This window comes from Girardinichthys multiradiatus, chromosome 9 (assembly GCF_021462225.1).
Source record: "Girardinichthys multiradiatus isolate DD_20200921_A chromosome 9, DD_fGirMul_XY1, whole genome shotgun sequence".
Classification (NCBI taxonomy): domain Eukaryota; kingdom Metazoa; phylum Chordata; class Actinopteri; order Cyprinodontiformes; family Goodeidae; genus Girardinichthys; species Girardinichthys multiradiatus.
In genome coordinates, this window is record NC_061802.1 from 32,086,420 (window position 1) to 32,113,575 (window position 27,156).

The 27,156-nt window shown below is 39.7% G+C and overlaps 1 protein-coding gene and 1 long non-coding RNA gene across 2 annotated transcripts in view; one reads left to right on the top strand and one right to left on the bottom strand.

Annotated features, from left to right (window-relative positions):
* celf5a (cugbp, Elav-like family member 5a) overlaps window positions 1-27,156 on the top strand; it is a 320,729-nt gene that overhangs the window by 118,647 nt on the left and 174,926 nt on the right. The window lies entirely within an intron of this gene.
* Window positions 8,766-27,156, bottom strand: part of LOC124873998 — a 30,634-nt gene continuing 12,243 nt past the window's right edge. The window contains exons 2-3 of the long non-coding RNA XR_007039684.1: window positions 24,578-24,750; window positions 8,766-9,140 (exon numbers count right to left, since the gene is read on the bottom strand). This is a non-coding gene — a long non-coding RNA (uncharacterized LOC124873998). The remainder of the gene's footprint in view (window positions 9,141-24,577; window positions 24,751-27,156) is intronic.

A 27,156-nucleotide genomic window follows, 5' to 3' on the forward strand; every position in this document is an offset into this window, starting at 1 on the left:
GGCCAGGTCATCGTAGACTTAGGACCAGACTTGGGCTTTTTTCTGTTTCTTATTTCAGGGCTGATAGACAGATAATACTCTTCTTATTTCTATTCACAGAAAACAGGCTATGTTAAAAAATGGATGCGTATTCACCACAAATAATATAAATAAATTGCTTGCTTTATGTTTTTACTTATTTAAGGTGTCAAAGTGATTGAGTAACATCTTTCTCTTAAGAAAGACACATTAGTTTTCCCAAGAGAGACAAATATAATGTCTCTAAATAGGTTCAAGAATCTTTATTATCCCCTAAGAGCATTTGATTATACAGTCCCAGTTTAAAAACAAAAACATATGACAACCATTTGATAAACATCATGGCAACTCATTAAACAATCTAAGGGCTGCAGGAACAAAGTTTTTCAGTCTGTTACTAAAGTACCTGTTTTTCATAAACTTACTTATAAAATGTGGGCTTTAAAGGGGGAGCTTTGTCTAAAATCAAACACAGCTAGTCATTTAATCACAGGAAATGCCACTAGCACCATCTCACTGTTCATTGAACTGGCTGCCCATTTTGTAAGTGTTGTGTAAGTGTAAGTGTTCTCAACTTGGCAATATATCTTTAGCTACAGTCAAGACAACACCCCAACATGCAATGATTCAGTTCTTGTGGGATATTTTTAGGTTGGAAGGTAGTGATAGCATAAAAAGGTAACCCTTTTAAATAGGATTACCAACTATCACAAATTGAATGAGTGAAATGTTGTCACAGTTTGTGGAATTGGGGGACCAAAGTGGCAACAGGACATCGGCAGGTGCATGGTGGATAGTATATTTTTATAAAACACTTGCTGGCATGAAAGAAACACAGAAACCTGGGAGACGACCAAAGAGAATCCAACCATGAAGGGACATAAAACAGGAACTTAAATGCAAATGAGGTGAAAAGATCTACATGTAAAACAGGTGAGTGCAATTAATGAAACACAAACAGGTGCAGGTCATAACTTTACCCCTGCCTGATACCAGACACCCCAATGAGATCATGAAAAAGAAAACAAAAAACAACCTGAACTGGGGGGACAAATTGGGACTCTAAGGAAGGAAACAAAGGCAAAACACAACAAAAACCCAAGGTCTTGTTATGGCTCTATGCCAATAACTCTTGAAGAGTTTTGAAGGTCAACAGTGGCGATGCCTGATCCTTAGAGGCTGGGAGCGGTGATGCAGGAACTTAGAGACCAGCGGAGAAGGCGCTTGGAGAACCCACAAAGAACTTTGCCAGGAGAGCAGCGGAGGGGCTATGGAGACTGGAACCCATGGCGGAGCTCTGGGATCTAGAACCCAGGGAGGAGCTCAGGAACAGGAACATGAAGAACCTTTGGAGCAGGAACATGAGGTGGGTCCACCTGAACACCCTTGTTGGGGACCTCAGGAGCTGGAGCAGAAGGTGGGTCCACCTGGGCACCCTCATCTGAGCCCTTGGCAACTGAAGCATGAGGTGGCAGCAGCAGCTTGAGGCGAGGAGCAAGCACAGGCACAAACAGACCTAGGAATTACATGTAAAACAGGTGTAAAACATAAACAGGTTAAAATCATGACATTACCCCTCCCTCAAGTGTGGATACCAGACACCTCAACGAATTCATGAAAAAGAAAACAAAAAACAACCTGGAGGGGGATGCAATATCATAAGATGGAAAGCAACAACTTTGACATTAGGTATATTTGCTGTGGGCCTGCATGTTTTTGAATTGAAAGTCACAGTAATGACATTCAATGCTTTTATTGCCTTGTGTAAAGCAACACCAGAAAATGAACTACTTCTAGAAAGCTCCATCTTAAATAGAGATATTTTTAAAGCTATCCACAAAAACAAAATTGCAAAAAGGGCTAGAAGTGATAGCATTTAAAAAATTGAAGACTAACCTTGAATTTGCAGCCCTTTGTAAACATTCCTCCCTACATGGGATAACACTTACGGTTGTTTTTTTTTTTTTTTTTTGCTCTTTCTTATTTTTGCCATTCAACTGTGTTTAAAACCTGGCACTATTGTAAGGCATACAGTGGCAACTTTCATGGACAATGCTTCAGATTGTTCCAGGCAACCGGATATTCAGAAAAACGTTTGATATGCGAAATATGTTGGTAAATTTGTATGATTGTATGACTTGTGATAACTAAACAAACACTAAACAGTTTTATTGTCTTTCGTCTTTAGGTTGTAAACAAAGAAAACCTAGATTCAAAGTAGTATATCCAGCTAGTGGTACAAAAATTAAGATTAGTATATCCATCTCAACAGTATGCTTTTATTGAAAATGTTGCATCTGGTTACATCTGCTGCTTTGGCAAAGGTGCAACTTATTTGTGACTTCTTAAGGATTTTGCCTGAACAACTTAAAGTACCCCTGAAACTTTTTGTCTGAATTAAACAGATATGAATATGAATATATTACTTTGTTAAGGAGCCTGAAATCATGTCACTTATAGCAGTCCAAGCAGTTGTTTGCTATATAGATATTATGTACAGTTATATTGTGATAACAATAAATTTGTTAAATATTGTACAGCCCTGGAGATAGATGTTACATACTAAGAACTCTTGACCAATAAGTGAAGAATTGGGCTTTTGTATTTGTGACAAACATTTTAAGAGAAAGTGAAACTGTCTTATGTGTGTCACAGATAACCCCTATTGTCATCATCTAAAAAGGATTTCCACTGATTTTTAGTATGGAACAAAGACGGTTAATACAAATAAAGAACAAATCCTTATTTAAAGGGACAGTTTGCTACCCTCTTGTCAAGCTCGGCCCTAGACACCTTCTAGTGGTCTCAATAGGATAGTTGAGGTGGGATGAGGGATTGAAGACAACCTGCCACTAATAAGCTTCTGAGGTGCAAAGGGAAGATGTTAAAGAGTGGAATTTATGAGTAGGTGTAAAGTGCAAACAACACTTTGTTATAACCAACAGTGCTGCTGTCATTCACCGATTCCAAAATTCCCTTTTTCATTTGTAAGGCATACATCGTTGCAAGACATAGTCAGTTTGAGGGGATCACATGGGTTAGGGTTAAATGGCCCAAAGAGGCACTCACTTTGCAGCCACATCATTAAAAAAAAACAATCACACTGGCAAAAAATTGTTTGGCACCTCAGCCACAATAAAGATTGAACTGCATACAGCATTTGTAATTTAACTGCAATGACTAAACTTAGGAGGTATTATTTGTAACATGTTGCAATAAGTGTTGGACCATGAAACAAATTAATAGATTCTTCTGGTAATTAGCTAACTGCAGATAGATCACCATATTTAAGATTTGTTTTCAACCTTTAGTCCATATTCTTCTTTATAAATGGTTGGAAATATTGCAACTCCTCTATAGATCCTCTTTGCAGTCAGCTGGCAAGCTGATCCCAGTCCCTATCTATCTTCTCTGTCCCCTATTTGCTCCATTTCAACCCCCCATTCCAAGAGGTTTTTTTTTTATTGTAGTCACTCTTTCTCTCTCTATCCTAACTAAGGGCTCTCAAAGGGCCACAGCCAAACTGCTGGCCCTGTCTGTCTATTAATAAATGGCATTAACTACCAGGCCCTTCAGGGACTATTCATTTTAAAGATGAACTACCTTAAAGTACAACACAATGCCATCTCATTTTTACTGCTTTCTCATTACTGCTCAGGGCGACTCAAGACTCATCACTGACCCTCCTTTTTCAACACCCTTACCCAACCATCCTGCTATGTTTTCATACTACTGTAACCACTAGTTTCCTTCAACAACCAGGTCCTTCTGTTTTAAATCAATTACAGATTTAGGAAAAATGGGAATATTCCAGATAGTTATATAGTTCCATTTTAATAGATGGATTAAGAGTTTTGTAAAAATCCCACGAAGTCATTAATTTGGGCCTTGAATAGTCAGAGCCTCAGTTCCCAGCTCTTTAAAATGCACTCACAGCAACATTGATGATAGATATAGGCACTCAAGTTAAATGTTTTACAGCTTTTAAAATTACCATAATAATCAAGTTTATTGTGAGTGGCATGATATGCACTACCATGGCCGTGTTGTTCCTGACAATTACGGTTACAGAGGTGCCAACATGTATCTGCACAATAAGCTGCTCTGGCCAATTTACTGTGATCCATGACGATTACACATTGCTGCCTTGCTAAATTGTTAACAAGATAACATACAGAGCAGGTTCTTGGCTTTAATTACACTCAGTCTTACAATATTGGATACCATTTGCACTGATTCATATTAGTTTGCTACAATCATGATCAAAGAATATCAAAATTCAAAAGCTAGAAAAATATTTATTATCATTTGATGGGAATCTTTTGCTGTACATTGTTTGACAGTTTTATTTTTACTTTAAACCATTTTCTTTTGTTTCAAAAAAGATTCATTCAAATGTATAGTGTCATTGTGCTCACTTTTCTCCTGTGTCTGCATGTCAAAATATTTGTCCCGGGATTGTTTTAGAATCCTGGCAAACGGGCGAAGCTAAGGTTTCAAGTTGTAGAGGAACAGCCTCATTATACTCAGCAAGCCTGCACAGTTATTCTGTATGAAGTGGAGATAAAAGCAAGAGAAAGGCTGAGAGCAAGAAGAAATAAAGAACATGGAGAAAAAAAACTGAATGAGGCTGAAATAAAAGATGGAGCTTGAAGGAATAGAAGTCTGGAAAGAAAAGGGGGCTGGATCAAACGGATAAGGAGGGGAGAAGGAAGGAGGGAGGGAAGGGAAGTACCATGCGCTTCTAAAAAAAGAAGCAAAACACAAAATGAAAAGGAGATCAAATTAGAGCAAGAGATAGAGACTCTACCGGTGTGACTGGTTTATCAGCTGAGCTTAATGGTTTAAAGGCTCCATCTCCCACTCTGTCTTTCTCAAGTCCCAAAGACAATTTCAAATTACTTCACGCTGATATGGCTAACAGTAATTAAAAGCTGCATTCTCTAGACTGTATTGTGTGCTTATGTTTAAAAATTCAAATGATTTCTCTTTATTCTTTTCCTTCTCCTTTATTGGTGCCCTGACACATCTGGATCTGTTTTACTGTGTTTACTTCATATTTTACTGTATATACAGTATACATTGGGTACATCGGTCCACCTGTCTGTCCGTCCATCCATCCATCCATCCATCCATCCATCCATCCATCCATCCATCCATCGTCTATCCTTGCAGGTGTCATGTGTAGGAGGGGGCGGTCATTGGGCAAGAGGCGGCATGCACACTCGACAAGTCATCAGTCCGTGCCAGCTATATCAAAATGAAATAAAAAACCCTTAGCAACACATTAGTTAGCTACCTGTAAGCAGTCGATTAAAGACTGATAAGTGTCTAAGGTCCTGTGTTGAAGATACTTTTATCAAACAAAAGGTACACTTGAATCATCTGATTTCCCTTCTTTAAAAGAAAATTACTATAATTATGTTTAATGATTACTCTGCATCCAGTTAAACACATTGTTCTAAAAGCGTTGTTTTGAACACATTATTTCAGATTGTATCCATGTATTTTCTCAATTTTCAGGGTATTTCATTATTATTTGAACAATAAAAAACCAAATGACATCTTCAATCTCACTGCTGACCTCCATAGCCTATCTTACATACAAAACTTTCAAAGATATGCATTAATTATCCCATGCATATGACAAACAAAATTAGATTCTGTCAAAGTTTTATCCTTGTCTAGCTTAAGATAAGATAAGATAAGAAAAGATATTGTGCAGGCCAATCAAGTTTCTCGACACCAAGCTTTATACACCTCCAGCCATGGAAGGGATTGGAACTTTAGGATTAATTGATTTGGTGGTATGACCCAATGCTTTTGGCAATGTAGTGTAACTGCTTTATTCAGTTTAATATTTCAAAGGAAGAAGCTCTGTTTTACCAATATGCATTAGATGGTTAAATCATTCAGTAATTTACTGTAACAAAAGGAGCCATTCCGTCATGAAAACTTGTTTACATGACAGATGCAACGGTGTGTGAGAAACTAGTTGCTGTTACATAGCTTTGCAGTTGAACAAGATATCATTTATATTTTTAAATAAAGACATGGTTATAGAATTGACATTTTAAACTGTCTTTAGTATCATATCTAGCATTAATAAACTGTAGTCTCTGTGTGTATTCCCTGTACAGTAAGAAGACCCACACCATACAATGAAGTTTTCAAAAGACTGTCAACATTTCCTAATTCAAAATGTTCCATGACCGAAAGCATGGTAGCCCTCAAGATGATAAAATAGAGCAACTTTTCTCTAGTATGTTAAGCCTTCCAGTTATTTGCTCAACCCCTGTTTAAAAGTAGGACCCTGAATTAACAGTAGTAGAAAATAGCTTCCCATTCTTGTAGCTTCTAGAAGCTGAACCCTTGACTTTATTTTTAAAAACCTTTTTGGATAGCTAACAGAGATGTGTTGTCTCACTAACAACTTCCACACTGAAGAGTGACATTGGAATGGCAGGTTCATTGATCTGTAAAACCCTTGCAGTTTTAGTTCCCGATTGGCTAGTCACTGATCAGGACAGGTCAAATGAATAATTGTGTCCTCCCAGTCACCAACAGATTTCTCTGAACATATCTTGCATTTCCATGTTTACTTAGGAAGCAAGAATGCACAGGCAGAAGGCAGATGCCAACTACTGAGTCAAAAAATAATCACCCAGCATTTCTACTGACATTCAGCAATCACAGTTTTTCCAATTAGTCATCTAGCATCATCTTGCTTCTGGCTATACTAAATAGTTTATACATGGCTATCGTAAATGCATGACTGGTATTTTATGTTATCTTACATTTATGGTAGCTTGGCACCTCCCTGAGGTAACAAAGATTAATAAGGTAAAGCAATAAAATTAGGCCAACATTTTTAACACAGCGCAGGAGTTGTTGTTAATGTTTAATACCGACTTGTTTTTAATATGTATGTGTGGCCGAAGTAAAAGCTATGTTTGGAGCTTTTCTCCATAAGGGAAGATTTGACACCACTAAAAGTTTTTCGACACACCGCTGTGACTACAGCTACCACATCTGCCTGTCTTGACATTCTATCATGTTTGTATCCCAATGCATTGAATATGCAATCAAATCGCTCCCCTAGCAGATGAAATGGCATCCAGTTGATTCTCATATCCTCCACATGCATGACGTGACGATTCCTCATAGTGAGTGTGTGTGTGTGTGTGTGTGTGTGTGCAGTGAGCAGGTTGTATGAACCCCAGGGATCTGCTCTGTGATGAAACATTCAGGAGGAGTTGCCACAGGAGTGTATTCAAGACGGGGCTGTAAAATGAAGCTCTGCAGAAGCAATCTCCACTCACAGAGGACTATTGCTTTTATTTCCACAGTAGCTCAGTGCATCAAAGTCTAAATTTTGTTTAAAATAAAGGATATGTCTTTGTTCTCCAATAATGGGAGGGCCTTTATGGTTACTTGCATACTTTATGTATGCTTGCTGCATGCACAGAATGCTAGAAGAAAGCATTTTGAGATCTTTGTTGCTTCGTTTTTAACCCAGTGTACATTAAAAAGTGTGGAGCTTGTACAATATGTTCAGTGTCCACATATTAAATTAAGATAAACTGTTTGCATTAATTGTACAATATCTGTGCAAACCCAATGATCAATGCTGTTGTTTGTTAATTCAGTCATTGCTCTGATTTATGAGCAGTTTTACAGCTGATGATTTTTGGTGCATACATTGCTCATTGTGAGGCACCGTACAATAACTTCTTTATACAGTGTTTGTGTTTATGTGTGAACACAGGCTGCACACAAAATCGAAGTGAGGCTACATTTGTTTAGCTAATCAGGCAAATGAGTGTCATGAAGCTACATCACTGAGTAGAGTCTTGTCCTCTGGGAATAGACAAATTCACCTGACTGACGTCCTGCACATATTATTTCATCATTTAAACATTGACTGATGCCTGCACTGATCAAGGTTACTAGGGCAAGGTGAAGGCCAATGAGCAAGGTTATGTTGGTTTATGGTTCTTGCACCTTAGGTGCCCCTCTGTATTGAGACTGGAGAGTACAACTGGATTCTGTATAGTTAAACGTCACCAAAAAATGTAATAAAATCGTTTTCCCTAAAGCCCATTTTCTACAGGAAAAAGCCCATCCTACACCCCCTAAGACCTGCAGGAACATTTGAACGAGACACCGTTACCAAACCCTAATTTCAGTTTAGGCAATCGTGATGCTGCTGTAGTTTCTTCAAATAGGTTTGTCACAGTGCCCCCCAGGCCACTCTACCGAAATGCTACACTATGGATATCACAATTTGACAAGAATGATTTCAAACAATCCGTGGGATAGTTCATTTAAGCTAATAAGTCAGGCATAGCAATCATGCCACTGAGAGTGTTGAAGATAATTTCTTGGGAAGCTACCAGCATGATGTAGGCATGGTCAAATTGAAACCTTTGCCATCATGGCTGGTCCTGCTTTAAATCTGAGGGTTAATCAATGAAAATGTGCATGGGCTGCTTCCATGCTCACCTAGGGCACCCAGGGTCCAGATATGCTACCACTAGCACACAGAACCATCCCAATCCACTGTTATGAACATGCACAAAACGTCTTAGGGATAAAACACTTTAGGTGAAAAAAAATAAAATAAAATTTCAAAGAGATGGAGATAAATGTCATATGCAGAGTTTTGAAAAGCAGTTTTCTAAAAGTAAAAGCCACAGTTTTTTTTTTTTAAATTTTTTTATTGATAATACCAGATGGACAAAAAAAAAAAAAAACTCATACTTGGTTAATAGACATACAGTGAATGCAATATGTATATATATACATTTATGCATCCTCAGGTGGTAAACATACTGCCTACCCATTTTGGGGCATGGCACACACACCAGATTCCCAAGGAAAGATGCTGGTTAATCAACGCTGTTGCTCTGAATTACAGCTTCACAGCTTGTCACACCCACCTTTTTCAGTGCGGCTCGCCTCGACCTGCCATCCTCTGCTCACTGGTGTCTCGGCACAAAGTCGCTCAGCAGTAATGGAGAAAACTGCCATGCAATAGACTTTTTTTGTCGTATCCACTGGTGTCAAAGTAGTGTTGGGTCCTTGTGACATGGTTATTGATTCCTGATTGGGCCTGCTCACTGGGGATGGGAGGGAGATTGGGGAAAGAGATAAGGCAAGAGGGCAAAGAACACGCCACCACAGAGTTCAGCATTGTTCAGAAAGTGAATGACTCATGATTAGAAATATTTATAGAGATCCCTTATTCAGTCATGCAGGTCACCCCATAGAGGGTCAGAGCTCAGGTCAGTTGTACAAAAGTATCAAAATGGCACCACGTATTGACCTTGAAATACAGGGTCTTCATTACCACAATTAGGCAGTGGTGCTGTTGGATGTTTTAATGGGTGAAAACTTTTCCCATTTCCCACCGTGTATCCTAGTTACCACCAAATGACTGAGGAAAACAACAAAAGTCTGAAAGCCTCCATTAGACAGTCCATTCTGAATACATTCTGTCAGTGCTGCCATGTTCACTGCAATAAAATAAACCTAAAAAATGACAGTAATAAAGAACACAAGAGTCACAATATTGCTGCCGGAAAACAGCCCAGTCACTTCCTTTTTTTCTATAGTTGGACAATTGGATGGCAAAAACTTTCAGAGACAATAGAGTTGACTAAATAAAAAATAAATGAAAGGAGCTAAGCCTAATCTAATACTCTATGTGAAAGCCTGTCAAGGGAACGGGGGCTCAGGGGGAAATATTGTGCATGTGAAAGGCCATAGGAGGATTAGAGTAAAAGGCCAGACAGGCAGAGAGAGAGAAACATAATAAAGGCTGTGCAGCTGTTCAAAAGATGACAAGAGGGGAGAACAAAACAGAAGGAAGGAGAGGGAGAGCAAGGAAAAACGAAATGAGTGAGATGTTGCTGGAGACTAAAGGATGTTTTTTTGGGAATTAAAAAAAATTGTGGAGGTTCTGTTGTATGATTATAAGCAGTTAACATCTTCCCTGTGGAACATAACTCTGTTAGTGTCTTCTAGAGGTTGAAACTAACGGCCAGTCTGAGAAGGGCCAAGACCAAAGCAGACATTATTTATCTGTGGCACTGACACTTCGGCAAAGTAGACACATGTTCAATGGCTACTGGCGAAAAGCCTCAAATTGTTTAATATACCTCTGTTACTATGTTAGCAAACATAGTTTTACAGGTAATTTTCTTTTAGATTGCCATTTGCTGAATTTTTATCATGTTAACAATTAATAACAGAAATTGTTTACAACCTTTAAATTGTTGCCATGTACATATTGGACAGTTGTTTACAGGGAAGTTGCTTAGTATTTATAGAAGAAAAGTTGTAAATAGTTCATAAAACACAGTTTGTATAGACTGCTTTGGTCTTGGCAAGACTGGCTACATATTAACTCCTTTTAACAGAACACATACCTTGAATGATATTTCTTGTTGCAAATGAAAGGAAGCAGAAAAACAGAAAGAAGTGAATCAGAAAGAAGAATAGACACAGGTGGTAATTTCCAAAAGACTAGAAGTAGGAGCATATTCATCCTTGTCATCTTAATTTATAGAGGGACACCATGATTCAATCTGGACAATAAGGATATCATGTGCAGAAAATCACACACAAGAAAACACACCCTCACATGGTGACAGCTATGTTTTACAGGTCTATGAATAAGCTAAAATCCCTGTTGTTGGGAAACATAAATTCATTCATCTTGCACCTGATAAAGCAAGCTAATCAGTGAGTAAAGCAACTTTGATTTACAGTGTTTCAAACTTAACAGGAGCATGGTTTCTCTAGCATCTCTTCGACTCGTTCTGATGCCTAATTTAAACTCCCTTCTTGACAATGGTAGAATTAATAGGGATCAGTAGTATTTCTTCTGTCCTCTTTAGCACCTAATCAGACTTTATTCAGTTTGCACAGCTGTAGTTAATGTATAATGCAACATTAATTGCTTCTTAAACAGTCATTAATAAAGGGCTGACTGGCCTTTGAATAGGCGATGATGCATTAGTGTGATGAGGTATGCCGTCGACAGAGGGCAAGAAACATAGCCTGTCATCTCCTACAATCTATGTCCTTGAAATTGTTATTTATTTCCTCATTATGAGCTGTGTTATGATGTCAGAGATGACAATGAAGTGAAACACAGTAATAGCATTCGCAGCTGACTTTCAGTTTTGAAAGTTTCCGAGGCTTGCAGGAGGCACCAAGTGCCCTCTGTTGAGAGTTCTATTGAAATATTTGTTTGCACGGCTCAGTGGCATTTAATCTCCCATTGTTCATCAGTTTTCGCTTGATTTATTTCTTCACCTTCGCCTATTTATTGAATTTAATTACACCTCAAATCCCAATGCAAACCTGCTGCCGTTAAGGGCTGAGGGAGGCACGGATGGAGGGAGGGAAAAGAGGAGGGGGCAGAAAGCGGGAGGCGGGAAGCAAGATAAACTGCGACTCAGAGGAATCAAACAAATAGCCAACTCCTTCTGTAGGCATGCAAAATGTACTTTCTTTTAATTCAAGAAAACTCACGTGTAGACAAACATCACACATGCTCATAAATTAGCTGTGGAGGTCAGTACATCAGCGTGAGAACAGGACATACATCCTCTAAAATCCTGGCAAATGATCTGCAGGCTGTTTGCAAATTCACTAACCACATAAAATATCAACCAGTTAATTAGGCAATAATTGCGCAATGTGCTCTTCTTTTTATGTGCCATGCAGTGGGCCATAAAGAGGCCCGTGTAAAGATGGCTGGGAGAGAGCAACACTGTGGCATGTGCTGTAGCATCAATCTATTTCAGGACTACAAAGTGGTCAGGGGTTGCATATGCTTCTTTTTTCAAGGGAAGCACAAAGGAAAACTAATGAAACAGACAGTCACCCTACGTGACTGCTTGCCCTTCATTCCCACCCCTGTACTAGTTGGAAATACTCAGCTTCTTTAATGTATGTATGTTTCCCAGAGTACAATAGTTTAAGATTTGGCAATGTATCTTTTCTCTAGTAACAAATGTACATAAAAAAAAAAAACTTCTGTTTGTGTTACTGTTTTGATTTTTCCATAAGATTGGTTTTGTGCATATTCGCCATCTATACAATGAGTTAATGCTAAATTGCCCTATATCAACTTACACTACGTTTATTTAATTATGTTATTTGTCAATATAGTGGCTGAACTCAAACTGCTTAGCTGCATTTTGGTCACAACGAAAGCACTTCAGCCTTTTTATGACAGATACAACAGTGCTTTTTATGTACATACATGAAATTATAAAGCCAAGCTACTGGGAATATTTTTCAAAAAGATGCAAAATATGTAGCTTTAGCTTAGTACCTGCTCGCTGAATGTCACACACAATGTCCTATAGAAATTACAAAATTCTGTCTCCTATTAGGGTCGCTTTTGGGTCCAATTGACCAGTTGAGAATAGCTGGTGTTGCTATACTGCAGTTGCAAATTGGGGCTAACTGGTATGAGTGAACAGTGGCGGTTTGTTAATGGGAGGTGCTGGAGCACTGCCCCATCAAATTTGAAGGAAAAAAGTATAGATACAATAAACCTAAATTATGAAATAAAAAGTAATTATCACATCGGTTAACTCATAAGAAGTGTTTGACTTTTAAATTCTCAGCACTCCTATTCTATTTTGAGTTTATTTTATTTATTTATTTTTGTGTAGGCCTAAATACATACATTTCAATGGTGAAGGCCGCCAGCAAAATGAGTGTGGATGTTTGTTCTCAAATGTTTGCCTTCCATGTGACTTCATGTTGGTCTCCAATTGGTTACCCAATCATTCTCCTCTTGGCACTCTGCATTTTTTGCGTAATTCTTCATGATACCTGTCAATCAAAGTCACACCCCTGGCAACTTAGAGGCGTGGACGCGAATATCACTCATACATACAGATGCAAATAGAGGAGTCAGATAACAATAACGACAAGACAGTAGACAATGGTGCCAAAATGGTGGCAAAATTCGGTGCAAAATTATAATTTCCCTAGGCTTTTGCTGGAGCAATAAAAGCGGATAAAGGGATTTGGACTGGACCGACCAAACGTAAAAATCCAGCAGCAGGCATGTTACCATGGATGGATTTATGTTCACGTAGAGTTTATTATTATGTTGTAATCCCAAACCTCTAGTGATCCCCCCTCAAATTCTTTATCACCAGCAGTTGCTGCTCCTTAATAGTTTGTCAGTCTAATGATCATATCAGGAAGAGGAAGCAGATGATACTGTGGCTAAGCAGGAAACATTTTTGGGAATTTTCAGCTTAATGACCAGACCATGTGGTTTGTTTTCTTTTTTACTTCGCTCTAAATGATCACTTCATATTTTGTTTAGGATGAAATTTGGCTATTGCAATCCACAGTGGTTCTCTTCAAAAATCACTGCCATGCAGTTCTGTTGTGTTTTTCCTGTAATCCAGGCAGCGTCCACACATACATTTTAAACATTTTAATGCAACTTTACAGAACACACCTCTTAAGAATGAAGGTGATTGAAATAATGTAAATAAAGTGGAAAAAAATGAAGTGGGAAAAAAATGACGTATTTGAATACATGTACAATTGCACAAGACATCAGTATTGCTCAAACTGATGGATGTACTCAAAATACCTCCATCAGTTGCCTTTTGTGATTTCACAAGAGGCATGTGTGCATGAAAGCATGTTTTTTTTTTTAACCTTGATTAGATAAGGATGTAAAATCAAAATAGCAAACAGATACACTCACCTTGACATGTTGTTTTAGAGATTCAAAACTATATCTGAATTAAGTTTGATTGCTTTAAAACTATTTTTCAAGACTTACAAGTTTCGGTTTAGCTCTAAACATTCAAAGTGCACAAAACTTTTAGATAGGCTTTGAACATATTTGTTGAATACAGCAGAGCAAGACTAGGATGATAGAGCAAAGACTTAGATCTGACTGCTGGATTAATTGTTCTCTTTTCTCTGGTAATTGTAAGTGTGTGAACAAGGTCCAAATGTTCACGTTAGAGAAGGGATATGCATTGTTTTTCATTTGAGAAGTGGGTTGTTTCATTGATGTGTATCTGTGTTTTGAAGCAAAAATAAAGTTTCTGCAGACGAAACATGCACACGGTATCCACTTCTGACTTTCCCCTGTGTGTATTCAGGAATCTCCATGAGGTTTGTTTCCTGATGTAGGTTATATATGTCCTGTCTGCCACCACAGTTTTGTATGTGTGGCTGAGCCAAAGGGTTGTGAGCGTAATTGTGAGTCAGAGCCGTGTGCCGCCATGCTGCAGGGCCAGCAGTGCACAGCGGCACTACAGAGATGTGACAGTGATGGCTCCGTAGCCCCGGGCCACAGCTTGGAGGCCTGAGACACACCCACGCTACTGACCTTCACTGTCACCACTGCAGTGGGCAAACGCACACACACACACACACAATTGCATTGCAAAGACACGTACTCTATTTAGAGAATAGTCCGAATTACATGCTGTGGACACACTGGCACTTACATACAAACAGGCATTCAGATAGTTTTCCACCTACACTACACGCCTGTTCCCATCTGTTTTTCACTTCTCTCTGTGAGTCAGAGCTTATCGGCCAGGGCGCAATGATTCACCAGCAGTGTGAGTAAGCTGCTTTCTGCATCCAGTTCTGTCTCTCGGACCAACTCTATGGACTCATTCTTCATTATCATCCATACTCACCCTCCTCACCCCAACCATATCCCTGCTTTCACTGCTCAGCACGCTCCCCTTTCTAAGCCTCTGCTTCAGTTTTCATACTATGTGCCTTGTCTTTTTTTCCTTTCCTTCAATTTGTTCTGTTTTGTGTTTGAACATTACCAACGATGCCCACAGTAGCAAGTGTGAGGGCAATGATGAGGAGAAAGAAGACTTCCAATTTGAGGATGCTGCACTTGGGTCTACACAAGGTTATGACTCTCCTTGGCCTCCCGGTTTTCGCATAAATATTTATGCCTGGGGTGGTGAGCCTACAGGACATCATGTTCTGTGCTTGGTTCCTCTGTCAAATCAGTCATCAGGCTGCGGCACAGTGTGGATAAGTATGCATAAGGCAGATGGGGGAAATTATAAATTTAACTACAGCTACAGCCATGCACTTGCAAATTCATGTGGTTCAGACTTTCTGAAGTCTCATAGTTCCCACCTAGGCTGTGTCTTAACTTTTATAATGCATGTTGTTGATTGCTCTTTTGTATGGTGTGCTCAGCAGAGCCAAACACAGATCAAAGAGAATATTATTCACACTTTGAAAGCTTCATATGATTTTTGAAATGTAAAATCAATCAGAATCTCATTTACATTTAGACTTGATCAATATATTTAATACTGCATAATCTTGGGTCGTATATCAGTATGCCTTTTTGCTAGTAGTTTTAATCTTAAAACATGATACCTAAATCAAACATAGCCCATCCCCCCAGCCATTATTTGAGTTCTTTGCTGCTTAACTGACAAACTGTGTCACTGGTGTCGTGATAAAGTAACACTAAGAAGCATGCTAACAAGTGTGTTTTTTTTTTATGAATAGTTTGAGTATTATGCACTGCAGCACAAATCTTTTGATGGTACACAGCAAAAGAGAGAAAGATCTGCGATAATAGGACACAGGAGAGGACAAAAGGTTTTAATGGGGCAGAAAGGAGATTTGATTTTGTGTGGATTTGTGTGTTTGTGTGTGTATTATAACCATAAGAGTGGCGACAGTTCTCCTGTGTCTTCGTTAATCCAGCGGAACCAAATTAAATCCACAAATGTGGGGGATAAGGTGTTGCTTTTTGGTCTCTTTTTAAGAAATGTGTGTTTTCATACAGTTAGAAATAGGAAAAGGTTATCCAGTGACCTAGTAGTATTTACCACTTCTTTTATTTATAAAGAAAAATAAAAACAATATTATGTATTGCTGTTTTTATTTTATGTTGTACTGGAGTACTGGAATTTAAAATCATAATCTTGATTGGACGGAACTTAATCTTCTCACATTCATTCTTTGAATTTCAAGTGGATCCTTGGAAAAAAATGGATTTGAGGAGAAAAATGCATGATCCAATTCTGATTACATGAGATGGGTCCTGATGAAGGGATTTTTAAATAATCATTATCACAGTCCTTGACTAATCTTAAGCACTGCTACCTGAGGGCCTACTTGTGTACATCTTGTAAAACTGTATTATTGGACCTGCACACAGTTTTGTTACTTAGTGTTTTCTCCCTTTACAGTGATGTTAACAGTGAAAGAGAGACTGTATTGGCTGCTTCAGCTCCCACTCTGTACTGTGTTTAAATATCCTAAAACGGCTGTCTGTGGTGCGAAGAGCTGTGCAGAGAGCAGCTGAAACTCATAATTATGAACGATGGCTTGCAAACAAACAAGTGTTTTACTCAGGCTTGGACCCAACGTGGACCCAATTTAAATATTTTAAAGCATTTCAAATCAAACATCACGGGCAACATGATAGCATTAGCCTTGCAGTTGAGCAAAGTGCTCCATTTAAAACGACTGGATGAGGAATTTTATCACGGATTGTAGCTGTGTAGAGGAATATGTAATTTTTGAAGCGGTTAATGGGGCTATGATCTAACTCGTGAAGCAGAATGCCAAAATATAGCAGCTTCATTAACTTAGATAATCCCTTGTTGGTGCAACATGTTGAAGCTGTCCTGCAGAAACTCCTATATTAATCATGACTTTCTTTACTGCCACTTGGTAAATGCAAAACATAATTAAATTATTGTCATATAACAACATTTTGACCTGTGTCTTTTGATATAATATAACTGATTAGGTTAAGGCAAGGAATTAGTTTATTTAAACATGGTTAACCTACAAATACAGTTGCACATATCAATTTACAGGGATGAAACTAACACATATTGCATTTTTTGTGTTTACATTATTGAGTTTGAACCCTCTGGACGCATTGCATGCTTCTCTCAGCACTCTACCCCACCATATATCAAGCCCATGCACCGCTATTAGATCTTTCTGTGACATCTGATTTACACACCCTGTCAACACCCCTGTGGGACTGTCCCCTGTTCCTAGAATAGCCTCCAGTTTGTCTGGAAAAAAAAGTCTCTAGCACAGAAACCTAAGGGTGAAAATGCATTGCATGTGCTTGCATAGTTGACCCAGGACCTCGGGCAAAGAGGTCTTTCAGTTATCGTGATTTACGCACAAGCTGAGGCTGAAGGAAGATATTAGATAATTAGCTAATAAAACATCTGTGTGTGTGTGTGTAGAGGGGTAGAGAGGGGCAATATGTTTATTTATGTACATGTGTTTGGATATAAATATATTCAGAGCAGGCCAACTTAAAATGAATAAACTTCTACTTGTCAATCCCCACTCCAGTGGCTGCAGGGAGAAGGTGAAAAGAGTCCTCTGCTTTGCTCCGATCTGTTGTCAGGTGGATTAGGGGCACGGTGTATGTGGAGTGTTGCTTCAGCCATTCACGAAGTGCAAAACAATGAGGAGTGGGGTGAATTTCATTGTTTGTGCATCTTCTCCATATGGACAATGATGTGATGAATAGAAAGAGGGAGAGAGTGGAGAATGAAAGAGAGAGAGAGATTTCAAGGCTAATGCCTGGGGGGATGTCAGACAAACCTGTATATGTGTAATAACCGCCGAGGTTAAAATGCTACACTGGCACTAGAGATGGCTGCCAAATATTTTGACATCCACTCTACCTCCTCCACACAGCTGCTGCTGAGGTGGAGGAAGGGAAAGATGATTTAGAGCAGAGAGAAAGGGGGAGATGGATTAATGTGAGTGAGAGGAGGAGAGGAGAGAGAGAAGAATGTGAAAGAGTGTGGGCTACAGACGTGCTGATGTACAGTCAGTAAGCGAGAAAGAAAGAGAAAACTGCCTGCTTTTTTCCCCGCCTGCGATGCTTTGACTGTCTGTTTCTCTTGATTTCTTTCTCCTGGCGCTTCATGCCCGAGAATGCATCCACACCGCTATTTGTTTCAAGGTTGTTTCTAAATGTGACTGATGCATACAGGCAGCTTGCTGTTTGCTTTGCTTTGCTACGCCTGTGCGATGAAAAAGGACTGTCATGGCATATTAAAACTGGCACATGAGCAAGCAGCCCCGATAATGCAGGTGGAAGTTTGAGATGGTGCTGCCTCCGCTGTAACCCCATCCTGAGTTTGGGGCGGGGCGGGGTGGTGTTTACTGTGTTGGGGTTCCTCCTCCTTGAGTTGTCGAACATTGCTACAAAACTCAGTTACAGGGCTGCAAGATGGGTCACTTGATGAACCGCGTTTATTACCAATTGAAACAGGCAGGGAAATTACTTTTGTAGTAGATGCAGTGTGCTCTGTTTGTTTGCACGTTGTGTGCGTGTGATGCCTTCATAACCCCACGGGGGCTGTATATATAGATTGTGCCTTTCATCTTCCTTTTATTCTGGTGTGTATGGATAAATAACTTCTGTTCCCTTTAGATTAGCTGTGACCTTTTCACCCTCTGTATATGCACCTAGCAGGCACTTACAGCTCTTATGCAGTGATTGCATTGTGAATCCTTCATTGTAACAAATGTCAACTTCATTGATTGGCCATCTTTGCCCAAAATAACACGCATCTAGAGTCCGTAGCAGAGGGGAAGTGGAAAGGGGGGTTGCTACTGGCATGGGGTATTTCAGCTGTGCAGGGAATGTTTGTCATGAGAGATTGCAGAGAAAATAGAAAACCTTACTCATTAACTTCAAGTCCACGGCCCCAGATTTCATGGATTAATCAATGCTAACCTACTTTATCAAAGACACTTATCTTCCACATACAGAAATCTATGCATGTCCCTGGCAAAGGGGTCGATAGCAGGAAATATTTCACATTGTCCACCCTTTTTTTTTTCCCCGTCGCTAATTCTCCTTCTCTCCCCCCAGCCCCTCCTCTCTGTCTCGTTCTGTCACTACATCTGTGTCTCTTCTTTTGGCTAAATGTCCTTGGGATTAGAGTGAGCGTGTGGAGAAGGGAGGCCCATATCAGATAACTTATTGGTTCATTTTGCCCATCTCTTTCCAATAATGTGTAACATTACCAGTGTTATTAGATGGGAGATTAATGGTGCTTGGCCCTGCTCCTCCTCCTCCTCTTCGGGATAAGACTTAGAGGAGAAAAGATAAAGGAGGGAGAGGTTGAGAAATATTGCTGGAGAGAGGTGAATAGAAAAGGAGAGGAAAAGGAAAAGGTGGGGGATGAGTGAATCCTCCTTGACTCTGGGGGCTTTAACGTCTGACACAGCCCTATAGTTAGAGGGTCATTTCATAGAACTGACTGGCTGACAGCGGGGGCTTGAACTTCTTGATCTGTTCCTACTTTACGCCTTTATCCTACATCCCTCCATCACCTCCATCTCTGGCCTGCTCCGCTTTCTATCGGTGCATCTTTCTGAGCGCTGCCGTTCACCAGCGTCTGATCCCTCTCTTTCACATCAGTCAGCACAGACAGCAGAGAGAAAGGAGGGATAACTTGTCTTACAGTGCTTAAGGTGTTGTCTCTGCCATGTCAGTCTGGTCTTTTGTTTATTTATGCACTTATTTATGTTTTTATTGGAAGCACTGCTCCCTTAACCCATGTAAATTGGCAGTAGGCAGGGAGGTTGATGTTTACAAAATTATTCAGAAATGTCTGCTCTTTTATTTTAAATTTCAGTAATTTGTTTAGTCTGCTCTATATGTTTGCTTCCATCTGTCTTTTCTGCCTTTTCTCCTAACTGCTCCTCACTGCTCCCACTCTTTGTTGAGTGCAGTAATAACGTGCTCATTATTGGATGTAAGAAATATCTACTAAGAGATTATGCCAGATATAAAAAGCTCACAGGTGATGGGAGTCAGAACCTCTCTGCATCCCTAATGAGGCCTGGGGGTTGGAAAGCGTGCTCTGCAGAGACTCAGCATCTTCCAGTAACCCTGCACTGAGGCCAAAACTCAGCTTAGCAGGAGACAAACTCAGCCTTGCACGGCCCAGCCCATCTCAGATGGGCTGCAGTTCAGCTCTGCTTGACCTTGGCTTGTGTAATTAACGTATTTATTGCAGGCTCCTGTAGTCTTTTGGTCATTAAGACTTTGGAGTTTTGCTGCACTTTTGTGTTGCTGTTTATCTTACATTTCTAGTTTTTCTTTTTCTTCTAACGTCTTCAGGAGAATGAAGGGGACTCTAGAGCTGTAACAGTTTAAAACACCACATTTCACTACTAGGCCTTTTAGGTTTTGAGAAAAGACTGTTTTATCTATGATCTCTTTGCCCCAGGTTTTGAGATTAAAGTCACTACTGTGTTGTGTTCATTGTGATTTCATTTGTTAGGATCTGTTGCTGTCTGTAGCTAGCATTTTCATTTCCATGCTTTCCAATTTGCTTACAACTGTTAGATTGCATTGCTGGGTATTACTTGGTCATCCTGCATCTTGTACCCAATTAATTAACAAAATTACCCCAGATGCTTGTTTATGTAAGGAGACACTTCCATACACCATCTAGTGTTAGGTGTTGGAAGCACAATGCACTGTGACAACCGCTTAAACAGAAAATAAAACACAGCACTCCTTAGCACACCTCAGTTAGAGCTCACACTTTCCAAAACCTTCAAAGTAGAACGTTTCAAATGAACTTACTTCTTTACATCACAGTGCAAAGATGCAATTATTATGCTAACAACAGAAATGTTCTCAGGTTTTTTTTTTCCCAAGACCATGTCAATTCTCAAGTATTTGAGGGGCAAGTCCAATTTCAAAATGAATCAAACTAAGTGCTTTTTTGTCTTTATAATGACAAAATTAACACCTGTTTATCTCTGTATTCATATTGTCTAATTCATTATATGTTACACTAATTATAGCTTGGAGGGTTTTCTTCTCCTCACTCTGAGCTGGGGATCTTTTAACAGTATTAGGAAATCCTTTTCTAAATTTACATTTCAAACCTTTTCAATTCTAAATAATAAAGATGTTCAAATTTAAGGTATAATTTACTACATATTGAATGAGACAAAGTGTAGTAAATAAATAAATTGGTGCTAAACCTCTGAATGAAAAGGAAACCGAATGAAACAGAAAAGGAAGTGCTTTTATTTTGATATTTTGATATTTTTTGCCAAAGATGTAGCTGTAATGTTGCAGCTAGCTTAACAGTAGGAGAATGTCAGAAGTAAGTTGAGTTTATTTTGTTCTGAAATGATCCAAAGTCATTTATTACAGCATTCAGTTGGAGAGATATTGATCATTATTATGACGGTACAGCTAACATGAACAGATTGTTATGAGCCATTAACAACCCACAATCCATCAACTTCACTGGAACAGCTTTTGTCAGAGTCCAATTGGTTAAATGCTCTAAATCTACATCATTCGTTTTATTGTTTATAACCAAGGGCACCTTTAAGCAAAATGATCCTAGGCATGTACCACCTTTCTATAATGGTAGATCTGGGATAGATAGTCTGTTAAAACGTGTAGACATTCAATATGTTCTAATACAATGTTATATTCAACTAATATGAATGTTTTCAGTTTGAGTTGTTTTAAATTGCTAAAATCAGCTAGAACAGTCTGGCTAGCATCAGAGAATTGTTTCCTATAAACTCACTGCTATATGTCATCTTTCTACTGCAGGTAGGAGAACTGATATTAATTGCACACAAACTGACTTCAAAAAATTATAACTATGCCTTTAAAACTGTGGCATACATTGCTACGTACTAGTGATTACTTTACCAGTTTGGAAAATAAACCCATCTTTATCAATAAGACATATTTTCCCCCAGAACCCCCTTTTGTTCAAAGACAGCACTAAGCTTTCATATTTAGCTAATTTGTTCTAAGTTGGAAATTTCAAAATCATAGCTCTGGTCTTAGGAGAATAAAAATTAAAGTTAATTATGAGGCACAATCAGTAGCAGAGAATTTTTCAACTTGCTTTTAGGTGCACGAGTCCAAAGATTTCATGCAGTTTCAAACATCACAATGACAGTCAGTATGAAGGCCTGGGAAGCCAAGGGACAATAAAGAGAAGAGAAAGAAAGAGGGATGGAGAAGAGAGAGGAGACATGGAACATCTTTGACCACCACAGGAATAGCTAGGGCAAATGTTTGAATCATTTAAAACTCAAGAGACAGGGATCTGTTACAATGGCCAGTAGCAACAGGGTCTGTGTTTTGGAGTCCATGGCACACCTTGAGCCAAAGCTCCTCTGTCCTATCCCTTCATGATTTCACTTCTCTGTTACTAACATGTAATTTCCATGGAACAGGTAGAAAGCCTCACAAGAGCAGATTTAAGTACAAAAGATGTAAAAAAAGGGGCAGAGTGTTGAAAATTCAAGCAAGGTCAGAACAATTATTTAAATGGCTGGCCTATCTTGTTGTATAATAAAGTGCCGCACATCCACACACAGACTCATTCAGTCAGGCATACGGACTAAGATTTGTCCTTTTTTAGGCCTCTGACAGCCTTTATTTGGTGTTTGTTACCCTCTTCGACCTGTGGGGACTATTAAATGTCACTACAATTTAAGTGAAGAAGAAAGACAGCTTCACCTAACTTCAGAACGTCGTTGAAGGTCAGACATCTCTGTGGCGACGAGCACACACACACACACACACACGCACACACGCACGCACACACACACACACACACACACACACACACACACACACACACACACACACACACACACACACACACACACACACACACACAGTGCGGCAAAAAACAAATACACTGCTGCAAACTCAAACTAACATTACCCTGGCACTCTTTTGTTGTCTGTCCTTTCTCTGCTATGTTGCTCTCTTTTTTGTGTCTTTGTAAAGATTTCTTCTGTTTTCTCTCATGCACAATTGACTAAATGTTTGCCTTTAGGTTGGGGGTGTTTTCTTAAAGGGTTTCACTCGGGGGTACCAGATATCGACTGTGATGTTTTTATTAAAGAAACTTGTTCTGTGAGAGGGAAGCTACTCTGAAGCAGGAGATATTTGCAGGACACACTGTTACAACCAATTTCTTTCCCAAGCTATTGAGAATTTAAGCACTGTCATGCAATGGAATCTGCAAATGACTTTGTGTACATGTTGTTGTGTATGTATATGGGAACAGACTTGCTTCATTATCTAGAATCCACTGCACTGCAAAACACCTCATATCACTTTTTCATATTTTGCCACGTTACAACCACAAACATCAATTAATTTTATAGGGATTTTATGATAGGCCAACATAAATCAGTGCATATATTTGAAGTTGTGAAAAGATGGTTTCCAACATTTCTTTCCATCAAAAGCCTAAATCCTGAACATGCCATCCCTATAGGGAGCTATGGTGGTGGCAGCATCATGCTGTGGGAATGATTTTCTTCACCAGGGACAAGAAAGTTGGTCAAAGGTAATGAGAAGATGAATGGAGCTCAATATTAGTCCATTCGTTTGACTGCAGGTACCCGAGTAATTTCCATTACTTCCACTTCTACTACATTTACCAAAGTAAAAACACATTTCCAGAGAACAAATTTATGCCTGAAAAGGACCTGGTATGTAATACATTTTCATTCATCAGGAACAGGTGGAAGGTGAAGGCTAGCCATGTCATATTAGTTGGATTTCTTCAGCATGATAATTAAGACATCCCAGCTTTAACTTTTCTGCTTACTGCCACTTTATTAAATTTTCAACCATTGATGTCTGCTTGGAACAGTATGTGTAAAAAGAAGATTAACAGTCCTATGGGACACATTTCTCAGAGTTCATTTTTTAAATTTCTAGAAAGGTTACAAACTCGCTCTGGCTTTGAAGCGACTTTAATTCAGTTTCACTTTGTAAGCCCTGTGAAAGATTCAAGTTATGGCTAGCACACCATGTTGTAATCTCGACTAGAGCACTTTCTCCTCTCCATTCAAAAGTCAGGAACATTGAATTCTGCTCAGTCAAGTCCCTTTGAAACTTGTTATTTTCACAGCTGGCCGTGAAATTTGTTGTGACTCTACATTAGAAATAATATGCAATTTCTGTATCAGAATCTTTGGTTATAGTTTTATTGCTAAAAATCATGGCTTTTCTGTTTGCGACTGATCAGCAGTGCGCCCATGAGTGGAGTTAACTGCTTATCTTCTGTTACTGTAATTTACTTTAATGACCCTGTTTTTTACCCCACATTCAGGAACTCATTATTGAAATGCACTAACATCCATGTGTTAGAATGTCCATACTTAAATGAAATTAAGAATCTGTGACATGAAAATCACTTTACACAGATTATCTCCATGAAATCTGACTGAACCTAACCTGTTTTTTAAAGAAAAAATGGCAAATTTCAGTCTCTCGATTATAAATGCACAATATTTATAGAAGTAAATGCAATTCATAGCACATTACATTTAGGCACTCCTTTGTGTTGGTTTGTCACATGAAGTCCCGGTAAAATACATTCAAGTTTTCACGGAAACATAACAGAATGTGGAAAGGTTCTGTATGTTCTTCTTTTAGGGTGTGTGTGTGTTTTGTGTGTGTTTGTGTGGTAAAAACACCTACTTTTCAGTCACGGTGCAACAATTTATTACAATTTGTTTGCCTGGCACTGAAGTCTTCATTACGCAGTCACGGAGCAGACACAGATAGGGCTGCAAGGTCACCATCCGGCAAGCCAAATGGAGATGCGGCCCTCAATTTAGCAACTCTTCGGGGAACACCGCCAACGCCACTCACTGGTACACACACAGACGTATAGATAGCATATTTCTTTTTGGCCTTTCTCTCATTTTCTTTGCATAGACAGGAAAGCTGTAAAATGGCAATCAAGCACAAAATGTAATCTAAATGCTAAGTGACACTAAAATAATACAACAACTGCACATTGTGGGACAGATACATTAGGAAGATTGAGTTTTTCAGTTGATCTGCCTGTCATTGAACGGTGCCCTAGTGGCAAATGATGCCTCAATTTGGCAAAAATGAACCTGTTTTCATATTCCTGCATGCTTATCATTCAGCTAAGGATATCGTTTCCAGGAGTATTTGATCACTTCACTACAAACAGTTCTCCCAGACGGCTTTGTTGTAACTTCCTTTGCTCATTAAGCCCTTCATTAAAGGACGGCCTTGTCTGGGCCTACAGGGTGTGTGTAAGTGTGTGTTCATGTGTATGTGTGTGAGGTGAGTGTGTGTGTGTGTGTGTGTGTGGGGGGGGGTGCACATGTGCAGGTGCATGAATAAGCCAACTTTATGTGTGTGTGTGTGTGAGGCGTAGCATTTACTGTATGTTTGCACAATCATTCTATTATGCACGCTTTGTGGCACTGTGAGCAGGGAAGCAGATTTGCTTCTGTCAAGGTTAATAAATGAAGAAATCAAGGTGAGTGTGTCTCAATCCCTACATGAGGACACTGGGAGGGGTGCATGGGTGGGTGTTTGGGATCAGACACCCAGCTGGTACCTCTGAAATTTTAATTAGCCCATCTCTGTTTTCCCCTCTCCACCTCCAGACATTGTGGCTGAGCATCAAGACCATCAGTGGAACTATTTTGTCCCTCCATAAAACCCCAACCAGTGATGTGATACTGGGGAGTTGTGGTTTGAAGTTTAAAGGGAGCCCCCTTACTCCCACAGCTTATTATAAGACATCATCCCCCACGACTCAGTCCTAGTTTATTGTCTTAGTGTCTGGTGTCTTTATGGAGTATCGTCTATTAAAAATGAGTACTTTTAAAAAGGTGAAACCGACCGGGAGTGAAAGAAAACGTCAACCTCTATGTGTCAAAATTTTGATTTATTAGTAAAACTAGATTATATGTCCAAAAGCAAATATGGTTTTGTCTTTACGTAATGCACTGAGTAATGCTTTTCTTGTTAAAATAGTTATCTGACTTAAACGTTTAAATTATAGATCTAAAATGGTTGTGTAGAATGTAATTTTTGGTCAGTAACCACTCTGCAGTAGACAACTGTGTGAACAGACAATCTGAAGAACAAGAGTTTAGTTTTCACTGTTCAATAAAGGCAAAGGCCAGTTAGCATAGGGATAATAAAAAATAGTTTTCTTTCTTTACACTACTTCACGTTTCCTTTGAGATGAAAACCCACATAGATGCCAGTGCCTATTTATGCTAAAGACATGTCAGTTTGTCACTAGTAATGTTCCTTATTAAACGTTACCTGCACCAAATGTTGCATTTGGCCAGAAACTGTGAAATAAAAAATACTCGTTTAACTCGCTATAATTTTCTGAGAATCAGAATCAGAATCAGAATCAGAAAAGCTTTATTGCCAAGTACGTTTTTGGACATACAATTTGTAACACGAGACGGCTGAGCTGGGGGGCAACAAGCAAACCCACACCAGCCCGCCGCCTCTCCCCGTGGGCCACTCCAGAGTAGAACAGAGTCCAACCCCTCTCAAGGAGACGGGTTCCAGAGCCCACGCTGTGCGTGGAGGCAAGCCCGACTATTTCTAGTCGATATCTCTCGACCTCCCGCACAAGCTCAGGCTCCTTCCCCCCCAGCGAGGTGACATTCCACGTTCCTACAGCCAGCCTAAGCATCCGGGGATCCGGCCGCTGAGGTCTCCACCTTCGTCCGCCACCCAATCCTCTTTGCACCGGTCCTTCACGGTTCCCCCTGCAGGTGGTGGGCCCACTGGGGGATGGCCTCGCGTCTCTCATTTGGGCTTGGCCCGGCCGGGTCCCGCGAGGAGCAACCCGGCCACCAGGCACTCTCCGACGAGTCCCGACCCCAGGCCTGGTTCCAGGGTGGGACCCCGGCTCCGCCGTACCGGGCGACGTCATGTGCCTCGATATTTTGTTCTTCATGAGGGATTCTTGAACCACTCTTTGTCTGACCCATCACCTAGAGCCTGTTTGCCATGGGAGACCCTACCAGGGGCATTTAGGCCCCAGACAACATAGCCTCTAGGATCATTTGAGCACTCAAACCCCTCCACCACGTTAAGGTGGTGGTTCAAGGAGGGGCCTTTTTAAGACCATGTTGTTTTAAATTGGGGTCCGACAAGAATAAAAAAAAAAAGAAAATGGCTTACTAGCTCTACAACTTTATTAGTCTAATTATAATCTTGTTAACATGTGTTGGTGTTTTTTCTTTTAGCTCTGTCTGGAGAGA